We start from the raw sequence: 17,092 nt of genomic DNA, 5'->3' as shown, positions 1-17,092 counted from the left end.
GGACACCGCTGTTCACTTCTCCATCTGCAGGTCCTGGGTCTCCAGCCAGCTCAGCACTGCTGTGCTCATGGATCCCTCAGAGCCTCTGCAGTGCCGCGCGCCTCTGTGGACTGACTGGGAAGGATCAGAATCAGGTGACTCGGCTACTGTACTCCAGCTTGCCTCACCTCGGTGATAGCAGCCCACCCTGAGCCTCCTCAGGCCTCATTGCCCACCAGGCTGTCTGATACCCTCATGCAGGACAGGTTTGCAGATCTATGGGATGAGGGCCCCTCTCTCAGAATGGGGTGTCACAATGGTAATGAAAGAACAGTCTGCACAGAGTCTGGTCAAGCAGATGTGCCCTAGTTCTGCCAGGACACTCCGTGACATGTGTATTAGGGAACCATGATCCTGCCCATGGGCATAAAGGCCCAGTAAGTAGGACAGGGATCTGAGAGGATATTACTTCTGCTATCTGTGCAAAGGGCATTAAATAGGTTAGCCTTTTTATGAGTGTGAGTGTGTGTGTTGTCTGTGCAATTTGGCATTACAGTTAAATAAAAACCATGTCAATGTGTCAAATCCAAAACATTTTATTTCCTTCACTTTACTTATTCCTGTGTGCTCAGTATCCATGTTTATATTAGGAGATATGTGGTAAGAATTTTAATAGAGGAAGAAGAAACAACATCTATGTTCTTAACATATGTCTAACCATTGAAAATAATTCATACTTATTAAATCCTTTAGTAACAATCCCGAGAATAATTGCTCTCGTTTCACCCATTTCTCAGATGGGGAAACTGAGGCATGGAGTGTCATGCAATACTCAAGTCAGAACCAGAAGAGGTACTGAACCCACAGCAGATTCTCTGTCCCAGAATTCCCATGCAGAGACATAATTGGCATCATGTTTACCTCCTTCCCTCATCACAGGTCTCCTGAGAACTCCTGTCAGGGCCACAGCTTCTGTATTCAGGCATCTGTCCTTCCTGAGTCTATGCAGTGAACACTCACTGCTAACAGTGCTGGATCTAATTCCCAGTTAAGTCTGAGTTTGTGACCAGAGGTGGGGACCTTCCTCCTGTTCCCTCCACGGCAGAAAACAGATTCCATGTGGGTTGGACATAAGGATCTGAGAACTTGGTCAGGATCAGCTGAGGCCCTTAGGCTCAGGGCTCAGACAAGACTGAGACACACACCCTGGAGACTGGAGAGAGATTTGCATTGGCTGCCCCACCTCCTGGAGCTGCAGGCAGGGAGGATAAAACAGGAGCCTTGAGAGGGCAGTGCAGCTGGGCAGCTCAGGGCAGAGCTTCTGGAAGCTTCCACCATGGCCTGGGTGTCCTTCTGCCTCCTGCCCCTCATGGTCTCCTCAGGTCAGAGCAGCCCAGATACTCAGGGATTCCGCTCCCTGGTAACTCCTGCCAATCTCACTCACCATGATTCTTGAATCTTCTGTTCCAGGTCTCTGTGCTGTGCCTGTGCTGACCCAGCCCCCTTCTGCTTCTGCCTCCCTGGGAGCCTCGGCCAAGCTCACCTGCACCCTGAGCAGGGAGCACAGCAACTATGGAATCGAATGGTATCAACAGCTGCCAGGGAGGGCCCCGTGGTATGTGATGTATGTGAAGAGTGATGGAAGCCACGGCAAGGGGCAGGGGATCCCTGATGGCTTCTCAGGCTCCAGCTCAGGGGCTGACCGCTACTTGACCATCTCCAAAATCCAGCCTGAGGACAAGGCTGAGTATTACTGTGGCATAGACTATAATCTTGGTGGGCAATACAATACGGTTAAGCCACAGTGACACAGACTAAGGGGAAGTGAGGCCAAAACCTCCTTCCCCCGTTCCCTCTTCCTCACAGGGCTCATGGTGAGCTACTCCCCATCCCTCTGCAGGATCCGGATATCTTAACTCTTCTCCTTCAATCCCTGTGGCTCTGACATCCTCCCAGACAGCAGGGCACTAGGGACACCGGTCATCACTGAGGTCATTTGGACAACACAGCATCTGTGTCCTCCCTCAGGCCTGTGGGGTGATGCTGGGAGAGAACAGAAGGATCCTCACCCTTAGAGAGGGTGTGGACAGTGACCATACCCTAGGGCTCACAGCCCTGTGCCCACAGCATGGGCTCTGCTCAGAGAAGAGTGTGGATACTCAGAGTTTCAGCGAATTGTCTGCAGGGAGTGTCCTGCCTCCTGGTCCCCATGGAGGGAACAGGACTCCTGTCAGGATTGAGGATTTGCAGAAAACATCTGTCTCCGACAGAGGCTAGACAGAGAGTTCTGAGCCCCATGGAGGGTCCAGACTAGGGTCCAGTGTCAAAGAGCCTGTGAAAAGGTGTGCAGCAGGAAAATAGGGGCACATTGGAGTCTCTAATGGGGTAGATTATCAGTTTGTGATGCTGAAAATGGCTCCACATCTGCCCACAGGACTTTATAGGACTGACCAGGACACATCAAGGGAGCCCAGGAGTAGGGATGAGGGAGAGTGGATGCTCATGGTAGAAATGTAGACCCACCATGTCTCAACCTTTTTGGGGACCCACCTCAAATGTTCTGGAATGGGTGGGGAGCAGGTCACTGGACACACTATTTTCCATAGCAGGCATAGTGACTAAGTGTCCCTGTTCCCAGTCCTGACCTTAGCTGGATCAGAGGGCATCAGGCCAGACCCCTGTTGACTGTCTCACAAGGTTATAGCTCCAAGGGAGTCTTATAGCTGCCTGGGCCTGGGTGAATCTTAAGTGAGAAGAAGAGGAAGGGGTGCAGGGGCTGGGGAGGGGTGGTCAGGGAGCAGGGAACAGGACCCAAGATGGACATCAGGGCTCAGTCCTGCGGGGACCTCTGACACCAGGACCACAGAGTCTTGGGGCAAAGAGACTCTCCCCCCTCTCCCCACTCCAGTGACCAGTTATTCTGACTGAAATTTTATAGTCACTGTGTCCCAAACAAGGTGTCCATGCACCCCTCCAGTTGGGGTTTCCTGCAGTCCTTCCACTGTGGGAGCAGGAGTCAGGGGACTGCAGGGACATGTGTCACACTCCACGGACGTCACACACATCCACACCCACCTGGGGTCTGTGGGTTATAATTTGGAATAAAGTGACATAGGAGCCTCTTCTGGACCAACGGGCAGATGTAGACTTGATGATGAGAATGTAAATGGGAGGCAGATGAAGGTCATTCTCTGTCCTGTTAATGGTGCCCAAGCAGGGAGGGAGCTGCCACCACCAACCCCAGGTCAGATGGGGACCAAGTGCCCATGAGATGCGATTCTCATGTGAAGGTTGTGACAGGGGCAGGGGCAGGAGGAGACCACAGGCAGCTCTTGTCCTGGGAAGGTGACTGCTGAGCAGTGTGGAGCACAGGGGTCCTTGCAGGATTTTTCCCAAAACTTTCACTGAAGATGCTCCATGCAGGCGTGTGTGTGTGCCTGGCTCCGGCTCTGCAAGCCTAGATTAAAACATGAAGACAAGCACCTGAAGCTGCCGCACTGAGGCCACACAGTGAGCACAGGAACCAAGGAGAAAACAGAGACAAGGATTGAGCTCTGGAGACCTGTGACCAGACTGACTTTGAGCCTGGGATTCAAAGTGCAGTGGCCATACATGTCCAGGGCGGGCAGGAGGACTGCGGGGCCAGGAGGCTACAAGCCCCCAATCCCCAGGAATCTCTGAGCTTGCTTTTCTCTGGGCCCCACTGGCGTTCTCTCGTGTCCCCTCTGTGGCCTCACAGGTCTCCCTCGTAGTGTCGTCCTTCTCTGAGTGATGCCACCTCATACCCCTGACCACTAGGCCAGGTTGCACACCCCTATTCCAGGTGCCCACAATCAGGCAGACATGCCCCTCGCCCATGTGTCCAACCGCCTTCTGCTCCAACAGGATCAAGGCCGCAGATGAGAGCCACGGAGGCTAGCGGCCTAAAAAGCCTGAATTTCATTTACCCTCAAAAGTAATCACACAGTCTGGTCGCCATTTGACCTGCTGGTGAATAGCATTGGTCTCTGACACCCACCTGACAGCATGGGCCTGGGAGTCCAGGAATTTGAAAATATAATCCAGGCTTACCACTGGTACCATCGTGGCAACCTCTTGCAACATTGTTGATAACAGTGTAACTGGTGCCTTCCTGGATCCCACCCTTCACACACCAGACCCTGAAGTCAAGTCCTTCCTGAGAGCTCTGCCCACCCATGGAAATGACCAAGCTCGCTAGGAGCCAAGGAGCAACCATCACGGGTGTGACACCTGGCAGATAACAACCTGGCCCTGATAACAACCTGGCCCTGATATCAACCAACTGTGTGATAGCAAATTCACTCGATCTCCCACGTGCTAGCTAGTGTAGACCCCACCAGAGCCTGTGCTCCCCCACAGCCTGGAGGCTGAGACAATGAACCCCTTCAGCGTGTGTGTGTGTGCTCTGTCCCCAACAACCAAGTCTTCAGCAGGGGGGCAAGCCTGGCTCCCACACTTTTACCACAGCAGCCTCCATCCTCCAGAGCAACCTCCTGCAGTCCAGTGGGCCCAGCTCACACACCACACACCACCAGGGTGAGGTGCTCCAGTGACACTACAAGACCTACCTCTTGGTCCATGCCACACCCACAACCCACAGCCACGGGGAGGCAGTGCCACTTCTGCAGCCACCCCTGCCAGAAGCCCAGCGGCCCCAAAGCACTTGCAGCAAATCTATCAGCAAGCAGGCTCTCACCAAAACAGCAAGCCTCACTGGTGACCCTGCTGCTGGCAGCTTGCACTGCCCATGGCTGCACCCAGCGGGCAACACACAGCAGGCCACCTAGACTCACAAGGCACATCCTGCAGCTACACCAGGCAGCCATGGGCCACGTTTGCACCCACAGCATGAATCCCTGAACACACCTGAGTGCAGGTTGGGGTCAAATCCTAAGTGCCAGTGTGCTGATATGGTACAAGGGGGAACATCCATGAAAGGGCTCAGCTCAGCACTCAACTTGGGGAAACAGGATCCGCGCTCCAGAAGGACACTCATCACCAGCACATGACTAACCCTCAAGACCCAAACAGGTAGTGATGGTCCAGGTAACACAGAGCACCAGGAAGATGGGAGACAGAAGAACATGACCCTTATGAGAGAGCTAATCATAGTAAGGAGATCTTTCTGTGGGGAAAAGTGCAAACAGCCATAAGCTCATGAGGGGTTCACCATTGTCAGTCATTAAGGAAATACAATTCAGACCAAACTTAGGTACCACTTAAACACCAACAAGTGCAGGTAAAACAGATAATAACTAGTGATGACATGATTTTGGAAGAATTGAAACCCTCACACATAGCAGAATGGAAAAAGGTAGAGCCACTTCGGTAAACAGTCTGGAAATTGCTCTAATGACTAATTCTAAAGGTAACATATGGTCCAAAAGCTCTGTTCACAGCTTAGACCCCCCAAAAAGTGAAATCATATACCCACAGAAAACTTGTATAAAAATGTTTCTTGTACACGGGTACTACACCTGAGAGGAGAAAGCATGCGTTGCACAAACAGAAACAATGACGTCAAATATTTATATGCATATACAGTGTTTGTTGCAGGATTAGTGTTCCAAATTGTCAAATGGTGGAAACACCCCAAAATCTGTCCATGAATGAATGGATCGACTGACCAGGGTGTGTCCATAGCATAGAATATCCCTCAGCCATGAAGTGGAATGAAATCCTGCTCCATGCGCCAGTGGGACTGAAGCCGGGAGATGCTGTGCAATGACAGGAGTCAGCATTAAGACCACACACCACATGGCTCTACTTGTATAAAAGCCCAGAATAGAGAAATATAAAGAAAGACAGTTGCTTTGAACTGTGGTGTTTGGAGGCAGGAACTGGAAGATGGCGCTCATTTAGTGTTAAAATTATGTAAAACTGATTGTAGTGATATTAGCACTGTGGTGAAGATACCAAAACCTACTGCATTATATTGACTTTCATGGTTAAAACAATGTATTTGAATTATATCGCAAAATAAGTGATATAGATATGAAAGGTGAATATATTTCATTCAAGTCTGACAAAATTTCACACTTGTGAAAAATTTAAAAAACTTTCCCACAAGAGAGATAAATCCCATTTCTTTATTTCAAAATTCACCTTTTCTTTCTTCAAATATTTTTCTATAAAGTTACGGAGTCCCCTCACCAGTGTGTGATCTCATGTGATGCCAAGGCCGCTGGGTGCCTGATCCCGTCTCCAGTGAAACACCTTCCTGGCCCCTGAGTAACACTGCACCCCGGGCGTCATTGTTCATGTCGGTGTGGCCTCTGCAGTCTAGTACACACGCCGCCCACGGTGTTACTAGAGGACCTATGAGAGAGCCCAGGACAGAATGCACAAGCAGCACTTTTATCCTCACCTGGCCACATTATGGGTATCAGTACAAAGAGGCGGATAGATGACCACTCCCCTGTCTTCAGCCCAGGATCCCAACAGGATCAGCTAAGGGGCTGGACTCAACCCACCTGAGTCAAAACAGGGCTGGTCCTGGTGGTCCCCTCTAAGCTGCTCTGCTGCTGGAGACCCAGATGTGATGTGTCACCTGCAGATTCCCCCTGATGACACACTGATCACTGCCCCAAAGCTCTCATGAAAACCTGTCACAGTGGGACTGAACTGGCTTTGATCATAGCATCTGAGAGTGTCACTGGTTTTCATCCTCAGAAAACCCAGAACATTCCCTGTTGCAGAGCACTGGTCTCACTGTCAGCACACATGGAAGCCAATATTCTGACTCTGACTACTGACAATAGAAAGAGTTGTTTCTGAGCTGGCAGACAAGGACACAGGGGACTCAAGGCTCACATATGTCTCCCCCATCTGGTATAAGGGAGCTAAGACAGGATTATGGCAGTGACGGAAGAAAGGAGGAAAGTTGGGGCTGACAAAGTATGAGCCTAACACAGTTTCACTAGCCAAACAAAAATCAGTCCAGACATGGAGATGTTTTTTCCCCAAATAATTTATCTTTTGAGTGAGGTTGTTTTGGTATCAATGGTTTAGAAATTAGCAGGTCAGCCATGTTTACCGCATGCTCAGGATGTCTGAACCCATATCTGCTCCAGAGCATGAGAAGACACTTCGAACCTGTGTTCACAAGAGAGGCCCCGGCGCCCACCCAGTGGTGGCATGTGGGCTCTACAGCATCAGGCTTCTGTTCCTGGACAGGTCTCCGGGCCTCAACACTCCACTCTCAGATGCTGCCCAGTGTCTCTCCACCAGCCTGGAAGGGGAACACGTCTCCTTGCAGACTGGCTCTGGGCAGATCCTGGGGTGGAGCCAAGCACCTTGATTGGAACCCCTGTTTTTGAAAAGAAAAAGATACACATATTTGGAGTTAGATAAGTATTGAAGGTCCAGGATTGTGAGGGTGAATTAGCCATGGCTTCATCCTCACAGAAACTGAATCAAGTGTCTTTGGAGACACTTCCTATTACTTGATCCATCTTTCTCCTGACAGCAGCTCCAAAGGCCCCTCTGCAGCCTGTCATTATCAACACCTACTGGTCATTTTTTGCCTGATATTATTTACCTGTTGATCATCCTTGCAATCACTTTTATTAATGGATTGATTTCTATGAATCATTTTCCCAATGGTCAGGAAATGACAGGTCTTTTATATGCACAGCAAATACAAAAGACATTTTTTTATTCTACAAGAACTCTTGAGGGAGATGGCTTTTCCACAGAGACCCACCCATTCCATGAGATCCCAGATCTGGCTTATTCTCTGGGTCAACCACACTGTATGCAGACATTGTTTTCCTTTGTTAACATAAGATCTAGGAGTGGCTGCTGCAGCTGCAGCTATCACATCCTCATTCAAGGGGAAAGCTGCTGTATGAATCAAGTATGACCCTTTAATTCACACCAATCTTCACTGAAAAGAATCACGGTGAATTGGCACTTATCACACCAGCTAAAACTGGGCCACTTTATCAATCCTGTCAAGAACCTGTGAACAGTGTCCAGCTTTCAAATAGATGAGACAACACACAAGGGAGTCGTGAGGACCATCTGCTGTGTCTGAAAACCAGCGATGCTCTTACTCTGCTCCATCCACAACATGGAAACTCCCAAGAGCAGGGACAGTGCCATGTTCATGTCATACACCAGAAGGAATGTGTGCAAGACTGGAGTGAGGGTGACAAATATTTCCTGGACAGATGTTCTCCTATCTGTCTTGGGTGCAGTCACCCCAAGGTCCCATGATGGCACTGCACACACAGCTGGCACCATGAAGAGCCATTCCCTGAATCCTCTTCTCCCCAGTGCCACCTTGTGATCTGATAGTTCTTCCAGGTGTGTCTCAGGTGAGTCCTGCACCTCCCTCCTCTAAGTAAACATGCTCATATTTTCCTTATTGATCTGAGGTCTCTGTCCCTGACCTTGAGGTAAACAGAGGCCACATATGAAAGTGCAACCCATGGACCAGGGAATCACCAGCTGAGACGATGCCTCTGCATGCCTGAGCAGTTGATGTCCCTGAGCCTCCTGCAGCCAGTGCAGAGTGGCCACCAGGGGGCAGGAAAAAGACACTTGTGTCAGGGTGTTTCAAACATCCTGGAGGATGTGACAGTAGGGTTAGTCACTATGAGGGAACACTAGAGAAATTCAGTAATATTTTCCTACAGTCTCATCCTTGACAATCATGCACCATGTTCAGACTTCAAGACCTGATCTGAACTGTTGAATTACTAATTTCACTGGCACAAGTTCAGACACATCAGTAATCATCTCCCAAACACACACAAGGCAGACTAGCTAAAATGACTTTACTTCTTCACAACCAACTTCTCTGTACTCACACATTCTGCTCCTACCTTTTGGTCAGAGACCCTCCTGCCCTGACAGAAAACCATCCACATCCTAGAGGAGAGCCTGGTACCCAGTGATTGATGCAAAAACTTTTGTTTTCTTGATTATAAATTGACACTTTTTTTTTTTAAAGACAAAGCCTCTTTGCTATTTATTTATTTATTTATTTATTTATCCATTCATTCATTCATTCATTCATTCATTCAAGCACTGGGTACAGTCAGAAGTGCGGGAGGGTGAGAGAATTCACCAGAGCCAGAGTGGAGAGCAGAGCAGGCAGACTGACAAAATACATTGCTGAGGGGAGTAGCGGGGAAAGGAGAGGTCTGCGCACCATGTGGGACCTTCACCTGGTGGCCGGGGAGCAGCTGGGGATTGAACTGGCACTGCACAGGCTGCGGGCAGCTTCGCAACACAGTGCTCAACCGCTGCGCCACCGGGGAGGCCCATAAATTGATACTTTTATTAGTAATATATTATACAAGAATTAAATACACTTAATTAGGGTGAACATTGATCTCAGCTGCTATTAGAGTTTGCACAGGGGTCACCAAGCATTTCTTGGGAGGACATAATATCTATCTGACCGAAGCAAACTTGGGGATACTGAGGCACAGCCCCTATCACCAGCCTCAGTCAACATGGAAGAAAATTTAAAACCTCCATGAAGCTGTGTGTGTTGTGCAAGGGAAGAGGATTATTCTGTCTGCTATCGGGTACTGCGCTCTGGGGTGAAAACCCCCCCACTAAGCCTCCTAATGGCACCTACAGGCCAGAACCAGAAAACACAGACAGACTCCACCTTGAGCTCTGCCCCGGAAGGGGCTTCCAGCACAGAGGCCAGGACAGAGTCTGGGGAGGAGATTCAACCAGACCATAAGACCAGAAAAGAATAGAGTCCCTAAGCTGAGGGTGGGGACTCTAAAAATAATATCCCTGAGTCTTCTCTGAAACCACAATGCTCCCCAAGCAGCAGCCTGACCCTGGCTGATTTGCATACCCAGCAGCTCTCTCCAGCAAGGGGATAAGACAGGCCTGGGGGGACCCTGCCCAACCTCAGCCTCAGGGAGCAGGATCAGGGACCCCATCATGGCCTGGACCCCTCTCCTCATGGGCCTCCTGGCTCACTGCACAGGTACCTAATCCTTGCACCCCAGGTCCAGACTGAGGGACCAGCCTAGCACTGACTCTGTGCTCAGGGGGGCTGCATTGAGGGCCTGATTCCCATGATTCTGCTTAGGCGGGGCCTGGTATGGGTAGACCCCGCTGTGCTCACTGCCGGGTGTGAGCCTGAGGGCCTGTGACTGCTAAGAGAAGTGGTGGGGAATTTAATCATTTGTCATAATGTCATACACATCCAGGTTCAGAAGACACTGAGGATGAGACTAAGGGAAGGGGATCCAGAAACCACAGGGTCTGATCAGGCCAGGCAAGAGGAGATGCTCTGGGAATGGGTCCTGCCCATTAACCCCCTTCTCCTTTTCTCCCTTGCAGGCTCTGTGGTGTCCTACAAGCTGACTCAGCCACCCTCAGTGTCAGTGTCTCTGGGACAGACGGCCAGGATGACGTGTCAGGGAGACAGCTTTGATAATGAATATGCTCATTGGTACCAGTAGCATCCGGACCAGGCCCCTGTGCTGGTCATTTATAAGGATAGTACCCAACCCTCAGGGATCCCTGACTGGTTATCTGGCTCCTGCTCTGGGAACGCGGTCACCCTGACCATCAGCGGGACTCAGACAGATGACGAGGCTGACTATTACTGTATGGTGTGGTATAGCATCAATGATCCTCCACAGTGACACGTGGCCATGGAGAAATGAGACACAAGCCCCTTATCCATCTGGTCACATCTCCTCCAGTCCCAGGGGGATGGAGACACAGCCATGAGCAGCTCTGCTCCGGGTCCCAGATCTGAGTCCCCAGGCTCCCCCTCCACCAGCCCCCAGGCCGGTCTGCAGTGTGTGTGTCAGGAGTGGATTAGGGCTCAGGGCAGGCTGTCCCAAGCAAGCCTTTGAATTGAAGATACAGCGATGACATGAAGGACAGAGAGAAGAACATTTCTCTGTGGTGTTAAAACATAAAATGGGTCATTCAAGAAATAGTCACAACTTTTGAGAAACACTGTATTTGAATGATCAACACAAAACTTCAAACAGTCAGGACACTCCCTGCAAGGGAACTGAGGAAAGGCTTTACAGGGAAGAGGCAGAAGCAGAGCAAAGTCATGATTTGCTGGCCTAGATGGGAGTGGTGCCGTGACAGGGAGACCCGTGGCAATTGTGATTATGTGTCCTCAGGTTTTGGTCTGAAACCTGAGGGTACAAAGGACGAGGCTCAGGTGCTGACACTGGCCCCACAGGCTTCACGGCCGAGGCAGCCTCATGGACGCCTTGTGTTGTGTGTTTAACAAGTTGTCACGGCCCTTTGATTTCCTGAGCGTGGTGACTGGGGCAAATGTCCTGGATGAATCCCCAGAACCTCCCACCTGACCTGGCCTGTTTAAGTGCCACACTCCAGTGCTCCTCTGAAATGAGAATAGAGAAAACCATTGTAGTGGACACTGGAGAATGAATGTAGCACCTCTTAGGACTTGAAATGCACACACACACACACACACACACAGAGCACCTCTTCAGACACTGTGGGAGCCCCTGGTCGCTCACACCTGAGTGTTCATGGAAGTCCAGGGTCTGAGGGAAGCTGTTTCCCAGATGAAGCCTCCTCTCTGAGAGGCTCAGGGGCAATGATGCCCTCATGTAACATGGGGAGCATCAGTCACCATGAGCTAAAATTGAGTGACAGTCATCACAATTGTCAGTGATGTCCTCATTTCAGACTCCATGGCCTGTGGTCTGAGGCTTATAGAATTGGCACTGAGGATGAGGCTGAAGGAAGGTGTAACCATGGGGACAGAGACAACCACTGGATCCGAGTCCAGGCAAGTGGAGGTGCTCTAGGAATGGGTGCAGCACTTTAACCCTCCACTCCTTTTTATCTCTTGTAGGCTCTGTGGTCTCCTATGAGCTGACTCAGTCACCCTCAGTGTCTGTGTCTCTGGGACAGACGGCCAGGATGACATGTCAGGGAGATACACTGGAGGTGAATATGCTAACTGGTACCAACAGAAGCCAGGACCGGCCCCTGTGACTGTCATTTATGAGGATAACAACCAGCCCTCAGGGATCTCTGACCAGTTCTCAGGCTCTAACTCAGGGGACACGGCCACCCTGACCATCAGCAGGACCTGGGCCGAGGACAAGGCTGACTGTTACTGTCAGGTGTGGGATCATGGTGACTTGAACTCACAGTGACACAGGATTATGGGGGAACTGGGACACACACTCCTTCCCCATCTGGGTCACACTGTCCTCCAGCACCAGGAGGTTGAAGACACAGCAACGGGCAGTTCTGTGGATTCAGGAAGACAGAAAAGATAGTTTTAGAGCCGTGGATAGATTTGACAGGCCTTTAAATATGAAGGAAGGAACTGAGCACTGGCTGACCAGCAGGCACCAAGACAGTGGGGCTGGGAGTCAGGCAGCCACTGAGTCCCCAGCACCACATAAATCTCCATACTGTCTTGGTTCTCCTCTCAGTTTCTATCTCAGTCTCATCTCAACTCATCTCAGTCTGGTGATAATGATCTTCCCTGGGCATCAGCACTTGTAGGTGGGCACCTTGTGTTCTCCCTTCTTGGCCTGGGTATCCCCAATTATATGCATGTGGGACATTTTGGTCTGGGTGACATTTCGTGCCCCGTGCCCATGCACCCAGTACTTTTTGCACCAACACATTATCATGTGTGGGCGATGAGACCTAGGAGGAAAGCAAGGCCACAGGTGACAGCCACAGAGGCTGGCAGTGGGAGGCAGGACAATGTCTGGCTTAACTCCATTTTCCTACACCACATCAAGTGTAGTACATCTTCCTTCCAAAAAAAAAAAAAAAATCACCTAAAACCCGATTGCAATGGACACTGGCAAATGAACCTAAACTCCCTTAGGTCCTGATACACACAGCATGACAAAAATCAACTCAAAATGGATAAAAGAACTGGACATAAGGCCTGGAGCCATAAAATATACAGAAGAAAATATAGGTAAAACACTACAAGACATACATATCAGTAAACTCTTTAAAGACTCATCACCCAAAGCAAAGAAAGTCAAGGAAAAGATAAACACCCGGGATACATCAAACTGAAAAGCTTCTGTACAATAAAAGAGACATTAACCAAAACAGAGAGACACTCCAATAATTGGGAAAAAAATCTTTGCACTCCATTCAGCTGATAAGGAACTGATCCCAACGATATGAAAAGAACTCACATGACTCAACAAAAACAAAATAAACAATCCAGTCAAGAAATGGGCAGAAGAACTTAAAAGACATTTCTCCAAAGAGGAAATGTAAATGGCCAACAGGTATATGTAAAAATGTTCAACATCCCTGATAATCAGGGAAATGCAAATAAAAGCCACATTGAGATACATGAGTAAGAATGGCACATATCAAAAAAAACCAGCAACAACAAATGTTGCTGAGGATGTGGTGAAAAAGGAACTCTCACATTGCTAGTGGGAGTGCAAACTGGTCCAGCCACTGGACCAGTGTCTGGAGTTTCCTCAGTCTACTAAAAATGGAGCTACCATATGACCTGGCAATTCCACTCCTAGGGATCTAGGATCCCTAGGATCTACCCAAAGGGATCTACCCAAAGGACACAAAAACATTGTTTCAAAAGAACACCTACACTCCTATGTTTATTGCAGCACTTTTTACAATAGGCAAAACCTGGAAACAACCCAAATGCACCAAAATAGTTGACTGGATCAAGAAAATGGGGTATATATACACAGTGGAATATTATTCCTCAATCAAAATAATAAAATACTCATGCCATTCGCAGCATGTGGATGGAGCTAGAAGGAATTATGCTCAGTGAAATAAGCCAGAAGGAAAAAGAAAAATATCAATGGTTTCACTTATAGGAAAATCAAATAAGACATAAGTGTAAAAAATAATAACAGTGCAAAGCACAACAAAGCAAAAACAGACAATTATAAACCAGGGACATCCTGCAGGGGAGGAGGAGGGAGAGGGATGAGAGGGAGGGAGGGAGGAGCACAGGGGGCTGAGGTGATGGTGCAGGGGTGCATTGGGTGAAGGAAACTCTATAAGGACTACACCTGAGTTGGGGGGAAGCAAATATTGTTTAAAAATGAACAATGATGTAAGAATTTTAAAAAATAATTAATAAAAAAAACCCGACAGCATGGACTCTGCATGTCAAATGAGCCTTGGGAGGCCCAAGAGTGGCACAGAGACACCTCCAAAGTTCTAGAAACACCCCTAGGACACTGGTGAGACCAATGTAGGAGGAAACTGCTTGAGGACGTGGAGGAACCACCCAAAGACAACAGAGTGACCCCTGCGAGCTCACACCCACACCAGCACTGTGCCTGCTCCCCAGTCAGAGGACAACACTCCAAAGTCAGTTTGATGAATCGGAAGAATTTGTCATAACACGGGGGATTCACACAAGCCAAAGTCTGCTCAGGTGCCACCTTGAAAGTGTAAAGGCAAGTAGAAAGAATTTCCTCTGTCCGAGCAGCTTTACTGAATTAAAAAAAAAATAAATCTCAAGCAAAAGCACAGGGAGAGAGAATGCAAAGCATCCGGGACTTAAAAAAGAAAATTCACCACACCAGGCGTCTATCAACATGTCCTGCAAAGAATCAGGACATATTAGCTGTACTGAGTGCAACAGTCTTAACCCAGACTGGTGCTGAAGATGCCCGGATGATAGAATATTGACAGAGGCACAGAAAGTCATTATTGTACTACACTTTACATTTTAAAATATCACATTGAACTTCTAGAAATAAAATACAGTGTCTGAGATTAAATAAACAGTGGCTGGAGTAACAGATTAGAAATTATGAATTAAAAGAGTGAAATTGGTAACACAGCCAGTAGAAAACATTCAAAATGAAATAGAGGAAAATGCAATAATTGATGAGATTCTCTTTGAGTTATTGGTCAAATTCAGGTGAATGTGAGAAACTGGAAGTGACCAGAAGACAAGGCTGGGGTTTTAGCTAAAACTATTCTTTAAAGAAGTAATGAGTAAAAATATTCAGAATTTGATGGAAACATTAAATGTGTCAATCCAGACTTAGAAAACGTTCCTTGCCAGAAAATGAAGAAAACAAAGAAGAAATTATCATAATGAATTTATGGGGAGTGGGAGGTAAAACCAGGTGAAACCAACAGCCAGAATACACCTGGGTCCCACCATCAAAGAGGCCTCCTCTGCCAGCAAATCCCTGCCTATCCCCCACTCCCAGGCAATCTCACCCCTACCGCCACCATCCCTGGGCATCTGACAGACCTCGTTCATGCAAAATTACCCTTCTGTCTTCTGTTTCAACGTCCCATCCCCATGGATCCATCCACATCAAAAGACCCAGTGAGATGCTTTACTGAATATTCTCCCAGGACCCTGTCCCTCTTGGCAATCCCTCCCCCAGGTCACCTCTCCTGACACCTCTCACCTGGAGATCACTTCTGTGAGGGCAGAAGGTGCACAGGCCCCACGAATCTAGATTGAAGGGTTAATGAATTATCAGGCTTTTTATGCCACTAGACTCTGTGGCTATCACCTGTGGCCTGATCGTGTTAATGCAGAAGGCAGTTGGACCAGGGGCACGGGACACAAGGGCCTGGTGTGCACACCTGGGGGACTGGTGTACACACATGTGTAAGTGTGCACACTTGAAACGAGACCTGAGGATAAATGTGCAGCTGTGGTAGCAGCGGCCATGACAGGAGAAGCAGCATGACTGACAAAGAGGTGTGACCACGAGGTGACATGAGAGAAAGAGAGAGAGAGAGAGAACGCCGGAGAAGCCCAGAGAAAGAGTACAAAGATTCACGGGGGACAAGGAGGCTCGGCTGCCTGCCTGCCTCCCAGCACCTCCCTGCCCAGCCCATCCCTGCCTCCTTGCATGCAGCCTCCCAACCTGGTGTGCCTGTGCACTTGTTCCTGGGAGCATTAAGCCTGAAAAATCCACTGAGGGCTCCAGGACTCTCTCCATCCTCTGCCTGAATCCATAGTGAAGCTGCCCTAGTGTCTGCTGGCACTAGAAAAATAGTGACTGAATCTTCACAATCATGCTGACAATCACATGGAGATGGGAGAACGTTCTGTGGGACAGGACAGACCCTGGAGACCACGGACATCACTCCCCACTGTGACCCCAGAAGGAGCAGGCAGGGAACAGAGGGTCTCGGCCACAGAGGACAGGTTGCTGTCTGAGCACTGAGACAGGCTCCTGGGGGAGGGTCAGACCCTGAGGGGAGGGAAGCACATGGCAGCAGGGTCAGTCCTGGGGTGGTGATGGCAAGACAGAGGGTCCTGGAAGATTCAACGCTGACACCCTGGGGTGACAAGGTCATTGCTAGGGCTACAGTGACAGAGGCACATACTAGGGCTGACAAAAGAGACTCATTGACTCAGTTCTGAGGAGAATATCTGATCAAGGATTTGGCAGGGTTGGTTTTCATATTGTTTGTCTCAGATTTTTAAGAACACTGAGGAGAATCTGGTCCATGCTTCTCTTCAACTCCTGCTGCTTTGCCTTGGTTCCTCAGCTTGTGAATTCTGCTTCATTCCTCACATGGTAGCCTTGTGAGCATCTGTCTCCAGTTGACCCATCTTATAAAGACAGGAAAACTGGATAAGCTTGTCCACCCAATTCAACCTCCAACACTGTCTCCTCCATGGTCGGGCTCAACCTCTCCTTGGGGACACGGCAGGTAGAGGTTACACCAACCAAGCTCTGGGGTATCAATCATGTGGGCAGGACTCCCCTCAATGACTGTTGCCAGCTCCATCCTGCCTCTTACCTTAACATGGTGACACATCTCTAATAGGTGACCAGGTGGCCTCCGCGGCCTCCATCAGGACATAAATGAGACAAGCCCACTGTCTCCTTCCTGTATCACTGGGGAGGAGGAACACCTCAGCTACTTCCTGGATGAGCCCCCAGGACCCCTGCTGAAACTTCTCCCTCTGCAGGTCCCAGGTCTCCAGCCAGCTCAGCTCTGCTGTGCTCATGGATCCCTCAGTGCCTCTACCACCCTCCGTGCCTCTGTAGCCCTCTGGGAAGGATCAGAATCAGGTTAATTCCGCTACCTGTGCCCCAGCTCCCCTCCCCTCATGCCACCAGCCCACCCTGAGCCTCCTCAGGCCTCACCT

This window comes from Talpa europaea, assembly GCF_964194135.1.
Source record: "Talpa europaea genome assembly, chromosome: 14".
Lineage (NCBI taxonomy): Eukaryota > Metazoa > Chordata > Mammalia > Eulipotyphla > Talpidae > Talpa > Talpa europaea.
The sequence above is the reverse complement of the archived record's forward strand: the minus strand, read 5'-3'. Positions refer to the sequence as shown.